Source organism: Dermacentor andersoni, chromosome 1, assembly GCF_023375885.2.
Source record: "Dermacentor andersoni chromosome 1, qqDerAnde1_hic_scaffold, whole genome shotgun sequence".
NCBI lineage: Eukaryota > Metazoa > Arthropoda > Arachnida > Ixodida > Ixodidae > Dermacentor > Dermacentor andersoni.
The window spans coordinates 213,782,627-213,806,448 of NC_092814.1; positions in this window are offsets into that span (position 1 = coordinate 213,782,627).

Genomic DNA, 23,822 nt, shown 5'->3' on the forward strand with positions numbered 1-23,822 from the left:
GCACGGGGAGCAATTCATCGAACACAGTCTTTACCAAGCCAACGGGGAAAAAAAACGAGACGGCTTGTTCGATTCAGCATCAGAATAAGTTCACTGAATGCAGGACACGTGTCGTGTACCAAATCCCTCTAAGCTGTGGTCGCAGCTATATCGGACAAACAGGTCGGTGTTTCAATGAGCGTGCAATGGAACATTGTCGTAACCTGCGCAACAATGAAGGGAGCTTCCTTGCAGAGCATTGCAGAGACTGCACTAATTGCCGCCCTCAGTTCGACAAAACTAAATTTTTGAAGTTTGGAAAAGACAGGTTCGAGCGGGAGATCGTGGAAGCCTATATTATCAAAAAAGAGGGAAACAAATGGGTCAGCAGGCCGTCCATTGTGCTTAGTGACAAGGAGACTACTTTTTTAGAGGGTTTCATTTAGGCCGTATGTTAGAGTGATTTCATTTAGGTTTTTTCCGTCTGTCTTCCTTTATTTATCCAGTTTTTATTTTGTTGACGATTTTCTAGTGGCTCTTACAGGTTTTTCGCCTTTTTTTTTGTTTTGACGCAGACGCTGTTCTTCAGACCCTTTATCGTTCAACTGTTCTGTCCATTTTATTGTTTGTCACATGATTCATCTTTCGCGCGGTCACGCGTTCTATCAATTTTTTAGGTGAGTGACTATTAGAGATTTTAGTTTTGACGCAGACGCTGTACTTATACGCCCTTTCTTCATGTTTTTCCGTGTTATTCGTTGGTCGTTATTCCCATAGTCGTGCGGGTTTTATCACTTAGGCGTTTGAATGGTGTTGTGTTTTGCATAGTTGACAGTGAAGCGTAGACGGTACTTTTTATGTCTCGTTTTTTCTCCCCGTTGGCTTGGTAAAGACTGTGTTCGATGAATTGCTTCCCGTGCTGCTCCACGTGTGCTCCGTGGTTGCTGATTTGATCTTTTGTGCCAGATGTGATTCCAGAGTGGTCGATCGATTGCTGTGTTGTACTTCTAACGTTTCGTGTGTGATTCGGCTTGATTGACCTACATTAGGCAGGCTTGTTGCTGAAATAAACTTAGTTGTGAGTGGCGCCGGTCCTGTCGCTTGTGTCCTTCAGTCCTGGCCTTTTGCGCCTTGCCTTTACTCATTCAAGCATGAACCAACTAGCCCAAGCAAGAGTCTTACTACGAAACAGATCCCTTAAATTTCTCCGATGCTGAGAATCGAACCCACGTCACAAGGTCTCTTCGAGGGCAGCAGACCCACGCTCTAACCAGCTGTACCACAATTGCACTGACTATGTGCCTTTTTTCAACGAACGTCTTTCACGCCAACGCTTTGACTAGCTGCGCCATGAATGCACTGGGTATGTGCCGCACTTCAGTGAACCTCTCGCCAACTTGGGTCACTTAGGATGCGCCACTGAGTGTGCGGCAAGCGAGGAAACAATTCTTAGCGTTCACAGGCAGCAGTTCGCCACGCTTCTCGTCTCGGAGGCCACGCGCAGACTTCTCGGCAGTGCCACTAGATGGCGCACCGTGCCCAGAAGAAGCGCGAGAGAGGAGTCCGGTTGCCGCATGACACGTTTCTCAGTGTTCGCACGCACCGGCGCGCCAAGCATTTCGGAGTCCATGCGCAGGCTTCGCGGCGGCGGCGCGAGTTGGCGCCGAGTGTTCTTAGGGAAGCCCGAAAGAGGAGCCCCGCGGCGACACCTCATACATAACTTGTTTCGACGGTGGCAATCCGTTGGGCCGCTATATTGATTAAATGCTAACGCATTACCGTCGACAGTCACCGTGAGGAGGGTTTTGCCGTATTTTTTCTTCGTTATATGATTTTAAACTGAAGGTAGGCACCTTTAGGTGGCGCTGGCTATTCCTTGTCGCATGGCAAGCAAAATGCAACCACAAAAAGCAATATGAACCACATTAAACAATATAAAAGAAAACGAATGCAAAGTTCCGCACAGAAGTCCATGATGCCACTGAAGGCAGTAGAACATGCGCGAACATGTATAAATACGCATGGTTTCATAAATAAATAAAAGTGCTTGAAACTGTCCGAGAACACGCGCAAAAGTTTAGTTTTTTACACGCGTGGACCAATGTAAGTGTCCATGATTACACAATATACTATGTAGCTAAATAACCTAATTTAAATTTGCGTGACGCATATTGGTAACAGGACTTTCATTTTACAGGACCAGAATACCTAATATAAACCTAACATATAGAGTTTCTAATGGCACCTTTGACTGGTCGCTTTACGAGAGCTCCAGAGAGCTCTCGCGGAGCGGTTTACATTCATTCGGCTGGTCGACATGGACTGCCCGGAAGAGGTTCGCCTGGTTCATTCAAAGTGCCACGCTCCAACTGGGAGAGCTTGGGGACGCTCTCGCCTTCGAACTGGGAGCGCAACCGAGATCTGACAGAACTCCGATTACGTGGCTCATCCAATTGCTCTGGAACCAACTGAACGTACGGCTGGTTGGCCCTTTCTTAGTGCACGTTTCTTTGTGCAGAGGCCTCCACATCGCTGCAAATCGTGTCGTATCGCTGTAGGGATCAGTCGAATGTACCATTAGAAAATGTTTAAAGCGACAAGCGCTTTCCTCCACAACCCCGCCATGCCATAGGCGAAGTATCTTTTCAGGCTTCTGTTCTACAGATAACAGGCGATGCCCTGGGTCACTCACAAAACGTTCTGTTTTCGCTTTCTGCGGGAATGATTATTCCGCCAGTAAAGCAATGACTTTGATCGAAGCCACTCGCGAAACGCTAGTGGTGATGGTAATTAACACGTGATCTTATTTTGGCCTGATAAACGCGTGAGTTCCTGTGTGGGCGTATGTTCCCGTACTTCTATTCGCTCATGGTAAAGAAAGGCAGGCTTGCAAACACGAACACAAGTAGAACGATAAGGGCAACCCAGAAGCTGCGCTGTCTTGTTGTTCTAACTGTCCGTTTCGTTCTAATGGCTGTCCGTTTCGTTCTAATTTTCTAGCACGCCTGCGTTTAAGTATACCATGAATCCTTATACCAACCTGCCCAATTTGTCTGGTTCATAAGCTTTCGTTCGTTTCCTCCTACTTTCTCGCCACAGTTGATAATAATTACCACTTCACTGCTATTTAATCAATTCTATTAGCGCGTTTATGCGCGCAGTCTGTTGATAGTTTTGTATTCAGTGCTTATTTGATTACTGCAATTGGTTTGTACGAACGTGCCGGAGGTTGATAAATCTTTCACACTAATCTATAATTAGCGAGCAGAAAGCCAAACCTATATGTGCGCCAGAATGTGCCCACTGAATTTTTCTATAGATATACGAGCTTAGAAGTAGTCGAATTCTTTAGTTGGGTAAAGGAGAAATGCTATCAATAGCTAAAATTTTGCTTCTGTACAACTTTCGTGGGTGTATTTTGGGCTTCGCTGAAACCGCGTCGCCGTTCGAGGACTTCTTGTCATGTGTTACGTGCTTTACGCGCGTTCTTCATGCTCTGCGTTCTTTTATATGTGCTGCAACCATTCGCAGAGAACTGCAGCCCCAAGCAGAAACCTTTTCGCCGAGCCCTGAATTCAATATTAAAGAGGGGCGGTTGCAGATTTTGAAACCACACGTTTGCCTAATGCAATTAAATGGTTGTTAATTACAACTGCACCAAATAAAAATAAATTATATATTAATCATATTCATGCTCTCTGCATTAAAGAGATAGAGAGATGGCAGCTCTTATTAGACGACAGAGATTTTTGACGGTGTGTATACAACCGCTGACATACTACTCCGCATAGGGAGGGGAAGGGGATGGAACAATATTAAAGGGGGGGGGGGGAAGCGAAAACAAAAAGAATCATAAAAAATAAATATGAAATGCACGATTGAACCTGGTAATTACAGGTGAGACGCTGATTGAATTTGGGCTTTTCTATATCATAAAGCGAACGTTTAATCAATGTTTCCGATACGCCAAATTCTGATAGGTAGCGGAACAATAAATCTTGTCTTGAAGGCCCAGGCATAGAATTTAAGATGCCAGGTAACTGTTAGCGGACCGTGATACATCATGTCCATTTGGCGCTCAAAAGAATATTTCTTGTCATGTTATAGAGAGAGAGCAAATGATAAAGGAAAGGTAGGGAGGTTAACCAGGACTGAGCCCGGTTGGCTACCCTACACTGGGGAAAGGGAAAAGGGGACGGAAAGATTAAAAGAAGAAGAGAAAGTCTACTGGGTATATCGTTCGGTCACTCAGTTCGGATCACAGACGCTGACTCAATCCAGTTGCCTTCAAATATCGCAGCAGAGCTTTTGTGGCCTTTTGTAGCTGCGATATGCGAGGCCATGGTCACAAGATCTTCAAGGTGAACGGTGTTCTATCTAGCTCATTGAGAGCTGTGCAGAGGTCATGTCTTTCGTTTTGAAAAGATGGGCAGTAGCACAGTAGATGTTCTATAGTTTCCTCGGCACCGCAGGCATTACAGTCGGCGCTATCAGTCATTCCAATCAAAAACGTATATGCATTGGTGAATGCGACGCCCAAGCGTAAGCGGCACAGCATTGTTTCTTCATTTCGCAGAAGCCCTGGTAACAGCCGCAGTTGCATAGAGGGGTCGAGGGAATGCAATCGTTCTTGGGTGAATTTGTCATGTTATAGGGACCCATTCAACTAATACGTGCTCCATTGTCTTTAAGCTGCGGCATTTATCACAGTAGTGATCAGTGGTACGTACTACAGGATATAATTGTTCGTAAGTGCTAAGACTTTTTTCTTCATAGGCATAATTTTATGTCATGCTCGAAGTATCGGTTTTTAGTGAGATTCGGCCTTAGTGAGATTAGAATAACTGGTGAGGCTTATACGTTGCTGAATAACAGCCATGTCCTCTACTATAGAGGTCTCCCTGATAAGAAGCAATATGGAGTAGAGAGAGAGAGAGAGAGAGAGAAAATGATAAATGAAAGGTAGGGAGGTTAACAATACTGAGTAGGATTCTTAATCCATAAGGACATAGCGGGCGACATTGACGAATTCTACAGCATTAATGAGAGGGTAGCAGTAGTTGTAATCCAACTTAATAAGAGGTATAGATTAAAGGTAGCACAAGCCTACGCTCCAACATCCAGCCACGACGATGAGGAAGTAGATCAGTTTTATGAAGATGTTGAATTAGCGATGAGAAAAGTGCAAACTCGGCATACAGTAGTAATGGGTGACTTCAATGCAAAAGTGGGGAAAAAGCAGACGGTTGAACAGGCAATCGGCAATTACGGCGTCGATTCTAGAAACGCTAGAGAAGAGGTGCTGGTAAAATTCGCATAAAAGAATAAGCTGATAATAGTGAACACCTTTTTCAAGAAGCGTAGCAACAGAAAGTGTACCTGGAAAAGCCCTAATGGTGAAACAAGGAATGAAATTGATTTCATACTTTGTGCCGATCCCAGCATAGTGCAGGATGCAGAAGTGATAGGTACGGTAAAGTGCAGTGATCATAGGTTAGTGGGGGCTAGGATTTACCTCAATTTGAAGAGAGAAAGAGTAAGATTGGTCAAGAAGAAACAGGTCAGCGTCTATAGAGGCAGTAAGGATAGAAGCAATCAAATTTAGGCTGGTACTTGCAAACAAATTTGCAGCCTTAGAACAGAGACAGAGAGAGAGAGAGCAAATGATAAATTAAATGTAGGGAGGTTAACCAGCACTGAGCTTAGAACAGAGAGATGATGATTATGACATAGAGTCAATGAATGAAACCGTAACGAGGCTGGCTTCAGAGGCAGCAACGGAAGCGGGAGGCAAGGCACCAAGGCAACCAGTAGGCAAGCTCTCCCAAGTAACAAAGGATCTAATAAAAAAATAACAAAGAATGAAAGTGTCTAACTCAAGCGATAGAACTTGCGGAACTGTCAAAACTGCTCGACGAGGCGAAAATAAGTGATATTCGAAAATATAACGTGAGAAAGACTGAAGAAGCCGTAAAAAATGGTCGCAGCCTGAAATCAGTGAGAAAGAAACTTGGCATAGGACAAACCAAGATGTATGCACTGAAAGATAAGCAGGGTAATATCATCAGCAATCTCTAAGGTATAATAAATGCAGCGGAAGAACTCTATACTGACCTGTACTGTACCCAGAGGACTCAGGAGAACTCCGTTCGAAACGATAATGAACAGGATACAGAAACTCCTCCTATAACTAGAGATGAGGTCAGAAGGGCCTTGCAAGACATGAGACGGGGAAAAGCAGCAGGAGAAGATGGAATAACAGTTGATTTAATCAAAGATGGAGGAGACATAATGCTTGAAAAACTGGCTGCTCTCTATACGAAATGTCTATGAACTGCAAGGGCTCCAGAAAACTGGAAGAATGCGAACACTATACTAATCCACAAAAAGGGAGACATTGAAGAACTTAAAAATTATAGGCCCATTAGCTTACTCCCGGTATTATATATAATATTCACCAAAATAATCTCCCATAGGATAAGGGCAACACTGGACTTTAGTCAACCAAGGGAACAGGCGGGCTTCAGGGAGGGATTCTCTACAATGGACCACATCCACGTCATTAATCAGGTTATCGAGAAATCCGCAGAGTACAATAAGCCTCTCTATATGGCTTTCATAGATTACAAAAAAGCCTTTGATTCAGTAGAGATACCAGCAGTCATAGAGGCATTGCGTAATCATGGAGTACAGACCGCTTATGTAAATACCTTGGAAAATATCTACAGAGATTCCACAGCCACCTTAATTCTACACAAGACAAGTAGGAAGATACCTATAAAGAAAGGAGTCGGACAAGAAGACAGAATCTCTCCAATGCTATTCACTGCGTACATAGAAGAAATATTCAAGCTATTAAACTGGGAAGGTTGAGGAGTATGGATCGATGGCGAATATCTCAGCAACCTTCGGTTTGCCGATGACATTGTTCTATTCAGCAACACTGTAGACGAGTTATAACAGATGATTGAGGACCTTAACAGAGAGAGTGTAAGAGTGAGGCTGAAGAATAATATGCAGAAGACAGAGATAATGACGAATAACCGAGCAAGGGAACAAGAGTTTACGGTCGCCAGTCAGCCTCTAGAGTGTGTGAAGGAGTAGGTTTACCTAGGTCAACTAATTGCAGGGAACCCCTGACCATGAGAAGGAAATTCACAGAAGAATAAAAATGGGTTGGATCGCATACGGCAGACATCGTGAGCTACTGACTGGAAGCTTACCGTTATCATTGAAAAGGAAGTTGTAGAATCAGTGCATTTTACCGGTGATCACATATGGGGCAGAGACTTGGAGACTGACAAAGAAGATTGAGAACAAGTTAAGGACTGCGCAAAGAGCGACGGAACGAAGAATGCTAGGCATAACTTTAAGAGACGGAAAGAGAGCGGTTTGGAGCAGAGAGTAAACGGGTATAGACGACATTCTAATTGACATGAAGAGGAAAAAATGGCGCTGGGCAGGTCATGTAATGCGTAGAGTAGATAACCGTTGGACCATTAGGGCGACAGACTGGGTACCAAGAGAATGGAAGCGCAGTAGAGGACGACAGAAGACTAGGTGGTGCTACGAAATTAGGAAATTTGCGGGTGCTAGTTAGAATCGACTGGCGCAGGACAGGGGTAATTGGAGATCGCGGAGAGAGGCCTTCGTCCTGCAGTGGATACAAAATAGGTTGGTGGTGATGATGATGATGATGATGAAGTGGTAAGACTCCTTTCTTCATAGGCATAATTTTATGCAATGCTCGGAGTATCGGTCTTTGCAATAATATTCTTCTAAAATTTAGACCGATCCGCTGCTATGAGTGCAACAACTCGGACATATCGCGGCAAACTGCGGGAAGCAAAGCATAGTTTTCTCCTACGTGGATGAAAAAGACGAGAATGTGGAACTTTTAAGGCCATCTTCACGACCTGCAAGTTAATGGGAAACCATGCCGGGTGCTGCGAGACAGTGCCGCCACTATGGACATTGTCCATCAGTCTTACGTGACGGTAGATGACTTCACTGGAGAAGTAGCATGGATCAAACAGGTTGTAGGACACGGCCTGTGTCTGCCCATGGCCAAAGTAAAAATCAGTGGACCGTTCGGGGAGCTCGTGACCGAGGCTGCAGTTTGCGCATTTTTGTCGCTGCAGTACCCTTACATTTCTTTCGAATCGGTCGGATCAGTTACTGCGTTAGTCACAGGCGTTAACACGAGGCAAAGCTCGTAAAATCGCGTCGCTTTCGGCGGAAAATGCAAAGGCTGCTCCAGCGGAAGTAGCAAATGAGGTAACTTCAGTAACCGAATCCGAGCTAGGCTTGAGGGACGAAAAAACGGTTGAGGAAACCCTGCCAGCTGACCAGCTCAATGAGAACTGATCACTAGAGTGTCCAAGCTCATGCCAGCACGAAGAGCCAGCTGACGCACTCGCAAGCGAGACAGCGTCCTTAATGTCACCATCCTCAAATAACATTGATCGACTCTTACGTGTGTACAGAGAGTCAGAGGCAGCCGAGCAGAATAATGATGACAGCTTAACTAAATTGCATCACACAGCTAAAGAAGGCATTGCTAGGCGCAACGTGACGATACAAGAGAAAGGAGGATTGTTGTATCGGCACTACAGAGACCGAAAGGGCAGGATTCTACATCAGTTAGTAGTACCTACTAAGCACAGGGAGGACCATTTGAGTCTCTGTCATGGAAATGGGTGGTCTGGCCACGTAGGCATAAACAAATCGAAGGAAAGATTGCTTATGGAATACTCCTGGCCTGGCTGTTTGAAAGACGCTGAAAACTTTGTAAGATCATGCGATGCCTGCCAGTGCTCGGGTAAACCAGGAGAAACAGGGAAAGCTCCACTAAAGGTAGTGCCCTTAATATCGGAACCTTTCAGACGAATTGTGATATACACGGTAGGGCCTCTACCAAAGACATAGTCGGGTTACAGGTACTTGTTTACCATGCTGTGTCCGGCTACAGTTTCCAGAAGCAATCCCTCTGAAAGAGCTCAGCTCCACCGAAGTAGTAGACGCGCTTTTGTCAGTATTCACCGTCAGTTGGGTTTCCAGCCGAAATTCAGGCGGATCAACGGTCAGTATTCACCAGCTCACTGACTTCCACATTCTTACAAAAGTGCGGGGTAAAGTTGAGACATAGTTCCGTCTATCACCCTCAGTCAAATAGCGTAGAGAGCTGGCATTCAGTGCTTAAGCGAGTTTTGCGGGCGCTCTGTTACGAGAACAAGGAGGACTGGGAGAATTCTCTTCCGGCCACTTTGTTTGCTTTGCGAACGGTTCCTCATGAGGCTACAGGGTTCTCGCCAGCAGAAATAGTGTATGGGAGGACACTCCGTTCTCCACTGAGAATATTTAGACAGATATGGGAGGAAAGAGGAGAGAGGCCAACAGTGGTAGAATACGTGCTAAATCTGCTGGAACGGCTAAGCGCAACCCAACAACTAATCGAAAAGAACATGGGAGTAGCTCAAAAGAACGCCAAGTTCTATTACGACAAGAATGCGAGGCTTCGTACGTTTAACGCCGGAGACCAGGTAATGATCCTCAAACCTTCAAGAAAGAACAAGCTTGAAGTTCACTGGGACGGGCCCGTTAAAGTGTTGCACAAACTTTCAGACACTAACTATGCTCTGAAAATGCCCGGTCGCAGGAAGGAGGTGAAGATATATCACTGCAATTTGATGAAGCCGTATGTAGAGCGGAGCGGGGTCGTTAACTATACCATCAAAGAGCAGGATGACACTAGTACCAAGTTTAATGAGTATAAGGCAACCTCCAACTCTGAAATCAGCCTCGAAGAAGTGGTAAACCATTCGGTAAGCTCGCACGCTCTTGCCCGAGTAGCTAGATGAGCTAAAAGGGATGGTAGGGGAATATATCGATAGATTCAGCGATCGGCCAGGTAGAACCGAACTAATAACGCATGAAATAGAGCTGACATCAACCGAACCCGTAAGATCGAAGCCTTACAGGGTGTTTCCACGACAGAGAGAAATTATGGAGGCAGAGACACAGCGCATGCTAGAGTTGGCAGTTATTGAGCCCTCTGAGAGTGACTACACGTCACCCCTAATACTTGTAGAAACCCCTAATAAAGACTCTCGTCAGTGTGTTGACTACAGGAAGTTAAATGCCATCACTAGGGATCAGCTGTACCCGAAACCCAACATTGAGGAACGAATCGAAAGAGTTAGCGCTGCTAAACACATTTCAACTATAGATCTCGTGCGGGGATACTGGCAAGTTCCCCTTTCAGAGAGTGCCAGCCGCTATGCCGCATTTATCTCACCTGTAGGCACTTTTCGCCCTCTCGCCCTCAGCTTCGGGCTGAAGAACGCGCCGTTTAGCTTCTCTAAGTGAATGGATATTGTCCTAAAAGACTTGCAGGAGTTCGCCTTGCCATATCTTGATGATGTAGCAATTTTTTCGGACAGCTGGGAACAGCACGTATCGCACCTCAAACAGGCGTTCTCACGGTTGGGGGAAGCAGGCTTAACGATAAAGGCGGAAAAGTGTAGGTTTGGGCTGCTCGCAGGTTACTTATCTGGGTCATGTTGTCGTTCAGGGCACGAGACGGCCGGCCGAGGTGAAAATAGCTACGATTGGAGATTTTTCACAGCCGCGCACGAAAACAGACATTCATTCATTTTTGGGACTTGTTGGGTACTACCAACGGTACATTCCGAATTATTCGCAGATAGCAAGTCCTTTAACGGACGCACTCCGAAAGGGAGCACCGAGTAACCTGCACTGGGGTCAACAAGCGCAACAATCATGCCAACTGTTGAGGAAGTAAAACTTTATCACTTATGGTATTGTACGTCTAGTAACTCACGCCAAAAGGTGTATCGTAAATAAATGTGCCATGTTCCTTGAATATAAATCAACTTGCTGCACAGTCAAGAACACGAAAATAGCAGACAACAATTTACTGCAGCAAGATTTTAAGAGGCAGATACATGAAAACGGGAAGAAACTGCGAAATGCAAGTAATACGGGTGTCACACGGCGCACTTTAAAACGCGATCAAGCGCAATCCTATTTGAATTTATCGGTCGCGATTGGGAGCCAATAGCAGTCGAGAATTTCGATCCGGATCGGACTTGATCGCGGTCAAAAGTGGTCGTGTGACACCGGTACAATGTAGAATAGTCAGAAATTAATGACGTGATGGCAATAACTTTGCACAAGCATAACACATAGAAGACGTGTTGCAACTATCCAGATAATAATAAAAAAAGTGCACATACACACCAGCAATTAAGTGGCTCAAAATGGGATTGTTTTAGAATGAAAAAAAAATACGACGTTTTTTTCTTGTACTTCTGCGAAGGACAGTGAATTAGGGTAGCAAAGTTATGTGAATCGTTGCGTGCCGAAATAAAATGGCTGCAAAAATAATTGAGCACGCACCAACATCCTCATCTCGAATGTGCAAACCAGTGTGTCCGTCATTAAACAGCCGCAATTAAGCGCTTTGTGTTGGGGATCTTCACCTGCTGTCTTTGAAGCCTTGCAATCGTCTTCTGATACTTGGAATTTTGCCATTCAGTATGTATGATGTCCAGTGTATTTTGAGGAAATGGTGGCGATTCCTGCAATACGTAGAATGACAGACTGAAGGTAAGCAATACTGGAGGCTTTAAAGCTATTGAATGTAGACGCTACGTTCCTTCGTATAAGCAATACTGGAGCCTGCAAATCTTTATAATGAAGATGCTGCGTTCCTTCATGTAATGCGTATTTTTTTTTTTTTTTGTTAAGGAAGCACTGTTATAAATGCTAAGAAACAAGGAACTTTCTACGGTAACGACTCCATACACAATTAAGACATGAAAACACGTATCTTCGGCCCAATGCAGAACAGCTAACAACGCTCGAGCGCACATAGTCTGCTACAGAGGTTTAGAGAGAGCGCATTATTGCCATACTGCAAATATTGCACGCTGTAGCGCTTTAGAAATAGCTACATTTCTTTTGCAAAAGTAGAACACCATAGTTTTTCAGCAGTCGCTGCGCGTAACATAAAGCTCTCTGCCCCGAACGGCATGTGTTCATAGGCAGCATTTCTTTACGACCAATTTTATTTTATTTTCTAACTTCGCCATTGTATCGAATGTGCCTCGCAGCTCGGACGCTGCCACGTCGCTGTTATCGCTAGCATCACCGCTCATTGCTGCGCCTAAAAAAATTTGGCTGCAGGCTTAGCTTGGTTAAGCCTGGAAGATTGCGAAAGCAATACCCTTGGCTGCGCCTTGGTTCGGCTGATGGTGTGGACATGATTGCCCTTTGTTAAACTTATGGCTATACATCATCCGACATAGCGCAAGGCAGCGCGCCAACCACTGCGAGGAGCCGAGCTGTAGCCCCATTTATCCTTCTAGCGTGACGTCACACCAGCGAGCGCCCTCTCTCGGTAGCGCCGCAGCAGCGGCGCGCAAGGCTTCGCCTCCACCATCGATGCCGCGAGCTGGGGCCCCGTCTCTCGGTCTGGCGTGACGTCACACAAGCGAGCGCCCTCTCTCGGTAGCGCCGCAGCAGCGGCGCGCAAGGCTTCGCCTCCACCATCGATGTCGCGAGCTGGGGCCCCGTCTCTCGGTCTGGCGTGACGTCACACGGTCACGTGACGCGCAGCTGTGTAAGGAGGCGCCACGACCACCGATGGGCCGAAAGTGCGAGCAGTATTGCTTTCGCAATAAAAAAAGAATGTGAAATGAAAGTCAGCGTAGCAGATGGACAGCAGCTGTTCATGGCTGCAAGGCGGCCGTCACTCGTTCATGCGGCTAACAGTGACATAACGAAATGCGAAGAGAATAAGCCATTAACAACGCGCACAAGAACTTGCTGTGGCTTACCATGAAATGACAACGCAGCAAACGCTGGCAGAAGAACCCAAAAACGATCCTCTTGTGCATTTTAACGCGACAGCGTTAAGGAGCTCGCGTCGCAGAAAAGCCGGTGTCGTCGGCATCAGCAGCGTTGGCCGTGAGCGATAAATCCCAGACGGCACTTCATAAATAAAAAACATCTTGCAACATGGGCTGGTGGTAATCGAACCAGGGTCTGCGGAGTGTGAGACGGAGACGCTACCACTCAGCCACGAGTTCGTTCCTTCGAAACAGGACAAAATCGCCTCTAGCGAATGCGGTATCGCCTTAGAAACGTGCCGTAGAAAGTTATACTGCGGTGTATATCGGTAATTATGACCATGTAACTTACAGAAGTCGCAGTTTCACGAGTAGCGAAGTACGTCTCCGCTAAATTTCTTCTGCGCTCTGCGCACACGCAGAGCCATCTTGCGGCAAACACAGAAGACCCCCTCCTCGCAATGTACGGCGCTGCCCCAACACGTGGCGCGCCACTCGCCCCATGACTTTACCCATGACCGCGTCCGCCATCATGTCGCGTCGGGGCCCGGCTATCTCTGCCGATCGCGATGTTTGGCTGGCGTAGCGCGTTTGAGTAGGCGGTGCGAACGGGGTGCGATAACGCTATCGCGTTCCACTCTTGAAGGCGAAGCTTAAGCGTCCTCCAATTTTTACAGAATGAGCCCGGCAGCGCGGCCTGACTAGGCTTTGCACTAAAGCCCCTCAACTTTACTTTGCACGTGTTGGGTCGTACCCAGTCGTCGTGCCGCCTGTCAAGCTGCTAGCCACAGCCACAGCCACAGCCGAATTTTTCTTGATGTTCTCTGCCACCTAGCGCAATTGGCGAAGCTCCATAGCTCGGCCGCGAAACGGCTCGAGTGTCCCCTCTTGTCGTTTACTATGTTACTCTATGACTCAGTGTTGGGTATGGGGTAGAACTGATCCCTGGTGACGGCATTTAACTTCCTGTAGTCAACACACGGACGAGGGTCCTTGTTAGGGGTTTCTACCAGTATTAGCGGTGACGTGTAGTCACTATCAGCGTGCTCAATAACTCCCAACTGTAGCATGCGCTGCATTTCTGCCTCCATAATTTCTCTCTGTCGTGGAGACACCCTGTAAGGCTTTGATCTTACGGCTTCCGTTGATGTCAGCTCTATTTCATGTGTTATGAGTTCGGTTCTGCCTGGCCCACTGCTGAATCTATCGTGATATTCCCCTAGCAGCCCCTTTAGCTCATCTAGCTGCTCGGGTTTAAGAGCGTCCGAGCTTACCGAGTGTTCTACAACATCCATGCTGATTTCAGCGTTGGAGGTCGTCTTACGCTCTTTAAACTCGGTATTAATGTCATCCGGCTCTTTGACGGTAAAGTGCACGACTCCGCTCCGCTCAACGTACGGCTTCATCAAATTGCAGTGGTATATTCTCGCCTCCTTCCTTCAATCACGCACTTTCAGAGCATAGATAGTATCTGAAAGGTTGTTCAAAACTTTAACGGGTCCGTCCCAGTGAACTTCAAGCTTGTTCTTTCTTGAAGGTTTGATGATCATGACTTGGTCTCCGGCGCTAAACGTACGAAGCCTCGCATTCCTGTCGTAATAGAGCTTGAGGTTCTTTTGTGCCGCGCCCAGGTTCTTTTCGACTAGTTCTTGTGTTGCATTTAGCCGTTCCAGCAGATTTAGCACTTACTCTAACACTAACTATGTCCTCTTTCCTCCCTTATCTCTCTCAACATTAATTATCAGTGGGGAACGGAGTGTCCTCCCATACATTAGTTCTGCTGGCGAGAACCCTGTAGCCTCATGAAGAACCATTCGCAAAGCAAACAAAATAGCCTGAAGACAATTATTCTAGTCTTCTTTGCGCTCGTAACAGACCGCCTGCAAAACTCGCTTAAGCATTGAATGCCCCCTCTCTACACTATTTGACTGAAGGTGATAAATGGAACTGTGTGTTAACTTTACCCCGCACTTTTGTAAGAATGTGGAAGTCAGTGAGCTGGTGAATACTGGCCCTTGATCCGCCTGAATTTCGGCTGGAAACCCAACTCGTGCGAATACTGTCAAAAGCGCGTCTACTATACTTCGGTGGAGCTGAGCTCTTTCAGAGGGATTGCTTCCGGAAACTTTGTAGTCGGACACAGCATGGTAAACAAGTACCTGTAAGCCGACTTTGTCTTTGGTAGAGGTCCTACCGTGTCTATCACAATTCGTCTGAATGGTTCTGATATTAAGGGCACTTAAGTGGAGCTTTCCATGTTTCTCCTTGTTTACCCGAGCGCTGGCAGGCATCGCATGATCTTAAAAAATTTTCTGCGTCTTTGAAACAGCCAGGCCAGTAGTATTCCATAAGCAATCTCTCACTAAGCTTAAAGAGAAGTACGTAGGAGCAGTAATCACTCCCCCATGCACCTTGCCATACCAAGGGCAAGAAAACGCGGTGCTAGACGCTCCGATAACTAAGGCAGAAATCTTCGCGGCAGCGCAAGCTGCGAAGAGAAATACTGTTCCAGGACCAGATCAGCTCACAAATGCTATGATCCGGAACCTGAGCGACGAGCACCTAGAACAGCTTACCCGGTATTTTAATGAACAGATATGGGAGAGGGGCATAGTTCCACAACAGTGGAAGGAGGCCAAAATCGTGCTTATTCCGAAAGCAGGAAAACCTCATGATCTACAAGATCTCAGGCCGATATCACTAACCTCCTGTCTTGGAAAATTATTTGAGAAGGTGTTCCACACACGTCTCACGTCTTACATTGAAGACCGCAACCTATTTCCCACAAACATATTCGGCTTTCGCCAACATTTGTCGACACAAGATGTTTTCCTGCTACTTCGCGAAGAAGTTCTTTGCAACACCACGGTTGGTGCGGAACACCTCGTCCTGGATCTTGATTTAAAAAGCGCATTCGACACTATTTCACATGAACTTATCTGAGCTAAGTGACATCGGTTGTGGACAAAGAATCTATGATTACGCCCGCTCTTTCCTGACCTCTCGCATCGCGACAATAGGCGTTGGCACTACGCGCTCAGACCCTTTTCCCATGCCCAATAGAGGTACACCGCAAGGGGCGATACTCTCCCCCCTTCTTTTCAATATCGGCATGAGACGCTTAGCCAAAACACTCCACGTCATACCTGGGCTAGGGTACGCGATATATGCAGACGATATTACCCTATGGGCAACCAGCGGCTCGTTAGGACAAAAAGAAGAAATCCTGCAAGAAGCAGCGACCGTTGTTGAAACCTTCGCTCGCAGCAGTGGAATGAGCTGCGCTCCCGATAAATCAGAATTTATCAGGATACGAGGTCGAGGCCGTCAAACTCACGAGCCGGTGAACCTCTTTCTAGGAGACAGCCAGATAAAGGAGGTCCAGAACATGCGAGTCCTCGGAATGTGGCTGCAAAGAAACAAACGAGTAGACCACACCATTAAAACCCTTAGGACTACGGTGAAACAGATCTCCCGTATGATCCGTAGAGTAACTTATCACCGAAAAGGTTTCAAGGAAACAGAGACGATCCGGCTCGTTCTGGCTTTTGTGCTAAGTCGTCTCACATATAGCCTCCCTTTCCAGGACCCCACGAAAACAGAACTAAAGGCCCTAGATGCGTTGATTAGAACGTCGTACAAAGCGGCTTTCGGCCTACCACAGGGAACCTCTACTGAACGCCTGCTGGCCCTCGGGATTCACAATAACTACGAGGAGCTACGGGCAGCGACGCTCATATCTCAACGGGAGCGGCTTAGCTTAACCTCCTCTGGCAGAAAATTACTTTGCCGCGTGGGTTACCCTACTCGTCCACAGTATGCGGGAGAAGAACTCGAATCTCTGCCCAGAGTCCTTCGTGAAAGGATCATAGTAGCCCCAATCCCTAAGAACATGAGTCCGAAATACCACCGGGGACGTAGGAGTGCTCGAGCTCGAAAGTTAATGCAGCAATTCGGTGGAAACCCGGATACAGTCTACACAGATGTCGCTCGATGTGGTGCTTACAAATACGCCCTCGCAGTGGTAGGAGCGGCCGCAAATCAAGGGCTTGTGACTTGTGCCACGGCTAGAGTTGCATCTGCGAATACCGCAGAAGCTTCAGCTATCGCGCTAGCTATTAAAACTAAGGACGCTCTGGGACAATCGTCGATAACTCTTACAGATTCCCAAGTCGCATGTAGACTATTCCTCACCGGGAGGCTACCACACAGCACCACTCATCTATTAGGATCCAACCTAACGCCGAAACACATGATCATCTGGTGCCCGGGTAACGCAGGACTCGAGGGAAATGAGAGAGCGGACGGCGCAGCTCGTGCTTTTGTCAACCGAGCGGCCGACCACTCTGACGAAAACCCCATTTTACGAGCGCAAGAAGACAATTATTCTAGTCTTCTTTGCGCTCGTAACAGACCGCCTGCAAAACTCGCTTAAACATTGAATGCCCCCTCTCTACACTATTTGACTGAAGGTGATAAACGGAACTGTGTGTTAACTTTACCCCGCACTTTTGTAAGAATGTGGAAGTCAGTGAGCTGGTGAATACTGACCGTTGATCCGCCTGAATTTCGGCTGGAAACCCAACTCGTGGGAATAGACAAAAGCGCGTCTACTACTTCGGTGGAGCTGAGCTCTTTCAGAGGGATTGCTTCTGGAAACTGTAGCCGGACACAGCATGGTAAACAAGTACCTGTAACCCGACTTTGTCTTTGGTAGAGGCCCTACCGTGTATATCACAATTCGTCTGAAAGGTTCCGATATTAAGGGCACTACCTTTAGTGGAGCTTTCCATGTTTCTCCTGGTTTACCCGAGCACTGGCAGGCATCGCATGATCTTACAAAGTTTTCAGCGTCTTTCAAACAGCCAGGCCAGGAGTATTCCATAAGCAATCTTTCCTTCGATTTGTTTATGCCTAGGTGGCCAGACCACCAATTTCCATGACAGAAACCCAAAAGGTCCCCCTGTGGAACTAACTGATCCAGAATTTTCCCTTTCGCTCTGTGTAGTGCCAATATAGCAAGCCTCCTCTCTTGTGCATCGTCAAGTTGCGCCTAGTAGTGCCTTCTTTAGTTGTTACATATAGTTTAGTTAGGCTGCCGTCATTCTTTTGCTCGGCTGCCAGTGACTCCGTCCACACGTAAGAATCCATCAAAGTTCTCTTAGGCCGGCGAGAGTAACGATCCTGCATCGCTTGCGAGTGCGTCAGCTGGCTCTTCCTGCAGGCGTGAAGTTTGACACATGCCTTGTGATATGCTCTCGCTGAGTTGGTCAGCTGGCAGGATTTCCTCAACCACCTTTTCATTCCTCGAGCCTAGCTCGGTTTTTATTGTCGAGGCTACTTTTGCTACTTCTGCTGGAGCGGCGCTTGCATTTTCAGATGAAAGCGACGCGATTCTTGCGAGCTTGGGATCGCGTCAACGCCTGTACTACGCCCTCTCCAAGTTTCAGCCCTTTCTCACGCAGTAACTGATCTGACTGATTCGAAAAAAACCTAAGGGTACTGCAGCGACAAGAATTTGGAAACTGCAGCCTCGGTCACGAGCTCCCCGAACGGCCCACTGATTTTGACTTTTGCCATCGGTAGGCACACGCTGTGTTCTTCCGGTGAAGTCGTCTACCATCACGTAAGACGGATAGACAATATGCATGGTGGTGGCACTGTCTGGTAGCACCCGGCGTGGTTTTTCCGCTAACATTGTAACGGATGAGATGGGTTTGTTTACAAGATGATAGATGGTTAGCGTAGAACAAGACATAGGACGGTCATGCAAGGCCAAAAGGCAGCGGCCAGCTCCTCGCGCACGCCTCCACTTTCTCTTCCTTCGGCTGTGTCGTGCAGCGTGACAGCTTCTCCCGGCGCAGACGAAGCTCTCTGAGAGATTTATGTAGCCCGATGGGGGTACAATTTCAGTCGGGCGACGTGCACGACTTGCGTTTTAGGTGACCGCCGGTTGTGCGAAGTCACTCTTACGATGACGTAGGTCACGTCACTTAAGTGTTTCAGTATGACGTATGGGCCAGTGTATCGTGACAGAAATTTTGTGTACAGCCCCTTTTTCCGTACCGGTGTCCAAAGCCGAACAAAGTCCCCAGGAGCAAATGTGACGAGCATATGTCGAGCGTCATAACGAGCCTTGGCACGATCTTGAGAGGAGAGAGTCCAGAGGCGGGCTAGTCGACGGGCTTCTTCGGCACGACATAAAGTCTGGCCTATGGAAGAACCATCATGTGCAGACCAGGGGAGGATGGTGTCGAAGCATTACGGGTTGCGAGCATACAGAAGAAAGAAAGGCGCATAACCCGTGACTTGTGAGTGAGTGAGTGAGTGAAGAAACTTTATTGCAGGTCCGGCGAGGACGCGAACTCACCCGGCTAGTCCCACGTAGGGACCGGCAGGTCTAGCCCATCGGCCCGGTCGCGGGCACGCCGGACAGCCAGGATTTGCTTTTCTAGAGCGGGGCTACGCAGAAGCGAGTCCCACTCCTCCTTGATGAACTTGGGGTATGCCGACCCGCACTCCCAGAGCATGTGCGCTAGAGTGGAGGTCTGCCCGCAGGAGGGGCAGGCGTCGTCGCGATACACGTCCGGGTAAGCCTCGTGGAGAACGGACAGACACGGATACGTGCAGGTCTGCAGAAGCCTAAGCGAAACGGCTTGCGCCCTATTCAACTTGGGGTGAGGGGGTGGAAAGAACCCGTGACTTCATGCTTGGCAGTATTGTAAGCGTATGTAATAAATGGTAAGATATAATCCCAATTTTTGTGATCTGTGGAGACACATGGCAAGCATGTTGGTCAGGGTACGATTCGTGCGCTCAGTGAGGCCGTTTGTTTGCGGATGGTAAGGGGTAAAGTGCCGGTAATCACATAACAAAGATGTAGTAGATTCTTCAACAACGTCCGCAGTAAACTGCCGTCCACGATCACTAATCACAATGCGTGGAGCCCCATGACGGAGAATTACGGAGTACAGCAGGAAAGATGAAACGTCAGCTGCTGTAGCCGAAGAAAGTGCCGCCGTCTCAGTATACCGGGTCAAATAGTCCACACACACAATAATCCAGCGACGTCCGGTAGTAGACTTGGGGAAGGGACCCAGCAAGTCGACACCAACTTTTTCAAATGGCAAGATCGGCGGCCTAACTGGCTGCAGGGTACCCGCAGAAGGCGTCGCTAACTGCTTATGCCGTTGGCAAATTTCACAGCTGAAAACGTACTGCTTCGCCGTCTTCCAGAGCTTGGGCCAATAGAAGCGCTGGCGCAGTCGGTGGAGCGTCCGAGCAAAGCCAAGGTAGCCTGACGGGATGTCATCGTGCATGGCCTGAAGGATCATAGGTCTAAATGTTTGAGGAACCACGAGGAGAAGTGGAGCGCTGTCAGCAGAATAATTCGTCTTATACAATAAACCGTCAACAATAATGAAAGGGGAGCCCCGTGCTGGGGAGGTATTCTCTAGGGGTCCACCTAGTGGACTGTCCATTTCGGCTGCTGCTGATTGGCTGGGACCACTCGTCTCCTCCTCGCTTTTACAGCTACATCCATTCAAAAGCGGCCGAAATGGACAGTCCACTAGGTGGACTCTTGCAGAATACCTCCCCCCCCCCCCCTTGTGGCCGAGCGGCGTCAAGAATAGGTCTAATGGAAGGGTCATGCTTTTGCTTACGCTTGAAGGCGGTCGCACCAGGAAACTGTTCAGAGATGGTAAAGAGGTATTCATCTAAGTCTTCGTCCCTATCTCGCATGCGTGCTGAAGGAAGGCGAAATAAACAGTCAGTATCGGTGTGACATCGACCACTCTTGTATGTGATAGAAAAGTCGTATTATTGAAGCCGTAATGACCACCGAGCTAATCGGCAAGATGGATCGCGTAATCCAATCAACCAACAAAGAGAATGGTTGTCTGTCACTATCGTGAAGTGGCTGCCGAACAAGTATGGCCGAAACTTGTAGGTGGCGAAGACTACCGCGAGGCATTCCAATGCGGTTACGGTATAATTCCGCTCAGCCTTGGTAAGAGTACGGCTTGCGTAGGTGATGACTTGCTGGCGTGCGCCATGTATATGTATGAGTATTGCTCCGACGCCCAGACCACTAGTATAGGTGTGAAGCTCAGTTGGGACCTCAGGATCAAAGTGGCGAAAAATTAGAGCCAAGGTGAGCACAAATTTTAGTTGACGGAATGCAGACTCACACTCAGTAGTCAATGTAAACGGTGTGTCCTTGTGAAGGAGTGACGTGAGCGGCTGAGCTAGGCGTGCAAAGTCCCTAATAAAACGGCGAAAGTATGAACATAATCCCAGGAAACTGCGGAGGACTTTCGCCGTCTTCGGCTGGTGGAAGTCACGAACGGCTGCAAGTCTCTGCTGGTCTGGGCTGATGCCTTCTTTGTCGACGAGGAAGCCCAAAACAAGTGTTAGACGCTCGCCAAAGTGGCACTTCTTGGAGTTTAATATCAGCCCAGCTTGCCATATGCAGTCAAGAACAACTTCCAGTCGTTGGTTGAGCTCGTGAAATGTCTTGCCGTAAATGACAACGTCGTCCAGGTAGCACACGCATATTTCTCATCGAAGTCCGCGCAGAATCGTGTCCATAAATCGTTCGAATGTTGCCGGAGCATTACACAAACTAAAAGGCATTACGTTAAACTCGAAGAGTACATCCGGTGTTATGAAGGCAGTCTTCTCCTTGTTTGGGCCGGGCATAGGTACCTGCCAGTAGCCTGAGCGCAGATCAACAGAGAAGTACGAGGCAGAATGTAAACAGTCAATGGCGTCATCTTTACGTGGGAGTGGATACACATCCTTCTTTGTCACTGCATTGTCATGCAAAACCGCCATGAGTCATCTTTTTTCTTGACCAATATAACTGGAGCCGCCCACGGACTATATTGGACTCCTGGATGACGCCTTTCTGTAGCATGTCTGTAAATTGTTTGGCGATCAATTTGCGCTCGGCTGAGGAAACGCAGTACGGCTTCTGTCGTATTGGCGACGTTGTTCCAGCATTTATGCAGTGTTGTACGCAGGAGTGCAGTGGTGAATGTAGACGCTCTTGTGCAAAGTCAAACACTGCAGCATAGCTGGAAAGGAGCTCTTGGAGCGCTTGTTGGCAGGAAGAGGGAAGCGATTTATTAATCATGCTCTTAAATTTTGAAAAGTGGTCGCTGAGCGACGAGCTTGCGTCTGTGGAAGTAGCAACTGCACCAATGCTCACAAAAGCAACTTCCTAAAAACATCCTACTTTCAGTCCTGCAGGCAAAATACCTGACTCGGAGGACACCATTCACCGTCCACACGTCAGCACAACCTTCTACAACTTCGATAAGTGAGCGAGGGACAAGTACATTCTTCTTAAGAGTGTTGACGTATGCGGCTTCAATCAATCAATCAATCAATCAATCAATCAATCAATCAATCAATCAATCAATCAATCAATCAATCAATCAATCAATCAATCAATCAATCAATCAATCAAAGTTTATTTCATTCTGTCAAAGATACAGAAAGAAGGACTGTGACAAAAAGTTGCTTGTCAGAACAGCTTGACTAGGTCACAGCCCCATAGAAAATTTCGGAGCGGTAACAGTACTACTGTAAAATAAATAAAAAATTGAAACTTGACAGACAACGTAGGGCGCACACTAAGGTATGGAAATGTAAAGTTAATACAGAAAAGTTAAAGCAGTTTTTACAATCGTCATAAAAATAAATACAAAACAGTTTCTTACAAAAAATGAATATCTTAAATGCTATCAAATTACAAATATCTAGAATAAATACACTGAAAATACAGGAAAAAGACGGTATAGAAATCAACTTATTACAAACAGTTACATACAACCAGATGGAACAATTCGGTACGGTTATGGATTTGATAAATCCACAGCAAAAACCAACACGGGCGCGCGACGAGGTCACTGGGATGAAAATTGCCGTCTGCGCAGGCACGATCGGCACGATCGACAACGTTCCATCCGATTAGCAAGAATTACTTTCCGTGTCCACTGATATACGTATCAGTGGACACGGAAAATAATTCTTGATAATCGGATGGAACGTTGTCGATCGTTGGTTGTCTGACATCACTGTTAAGTGAAATTTCACCAGCCCTGCAGTCTAATGTTCCTCCACACTCCCATAAAAAGTAAATACCAAGAATTACTTCATGCGTGGCCCGTGCGAGTACAGTAAATTCCGTTCGAAATGCCTTTCCACCAACGGTTATGACAACTGAACACTCTCCCACAGGACGTAACCGTTCACCGCCAACTCCGCGAAACGTGGTATTTCCGTCCCAAGCAAACAACACTTTCGGTCCTAGGTGATTCTTGAAAGAAAGACACATCACAGACACGGAAGCACCAGTATCTACCCAAGCCACAGTATTTACATCATCGACAGAAACACACACTTTGTTCTTTAGCATCACGATAGGCGGAGGAATTTGAAAAAGTGACCGTCCCGCGACCTCACCTCCATAGGTCGCACTAAAGCCCCTCCATACAGAAAGCGGCGGTGGCGCGTGGATGCAGGGGCTTTAGGTCGCACCAGCTAGTTTCCCAGCTGGGGCGGCGTAGGCGAGCGGCGACGCGGAGATGGCGATCGACGTGTCCGGGTCGGCGGTGGAGTCAGGCTGCGGTCAGATACTGGAGAGTAATTCCTTGGCGCGTACTCTTGAGGTAGTTGACGAAAAGGCACAAATGGTTGCCAGGATGTAGCTTCTTGCATGCGATGTGAATATGCGCGATGTCGCGGAGCACGCTATGGGCAACGACTGCAACATCTCACGATATGTCTCTGAGCCCCGCAGCAGTAGCAAACAGGCGGCCTGCGATTTTCAGTGAAGTTGGGCACAGATCTCCAAGGCGTGTTGTGGACGGGAGACGAACGTCGCGGCTGTCTGTCATGTCGACGTTCAGAACTCGTAGGCTGTGGCTGGACTACGGTGCTCTGGGCATAGTTGTTGTT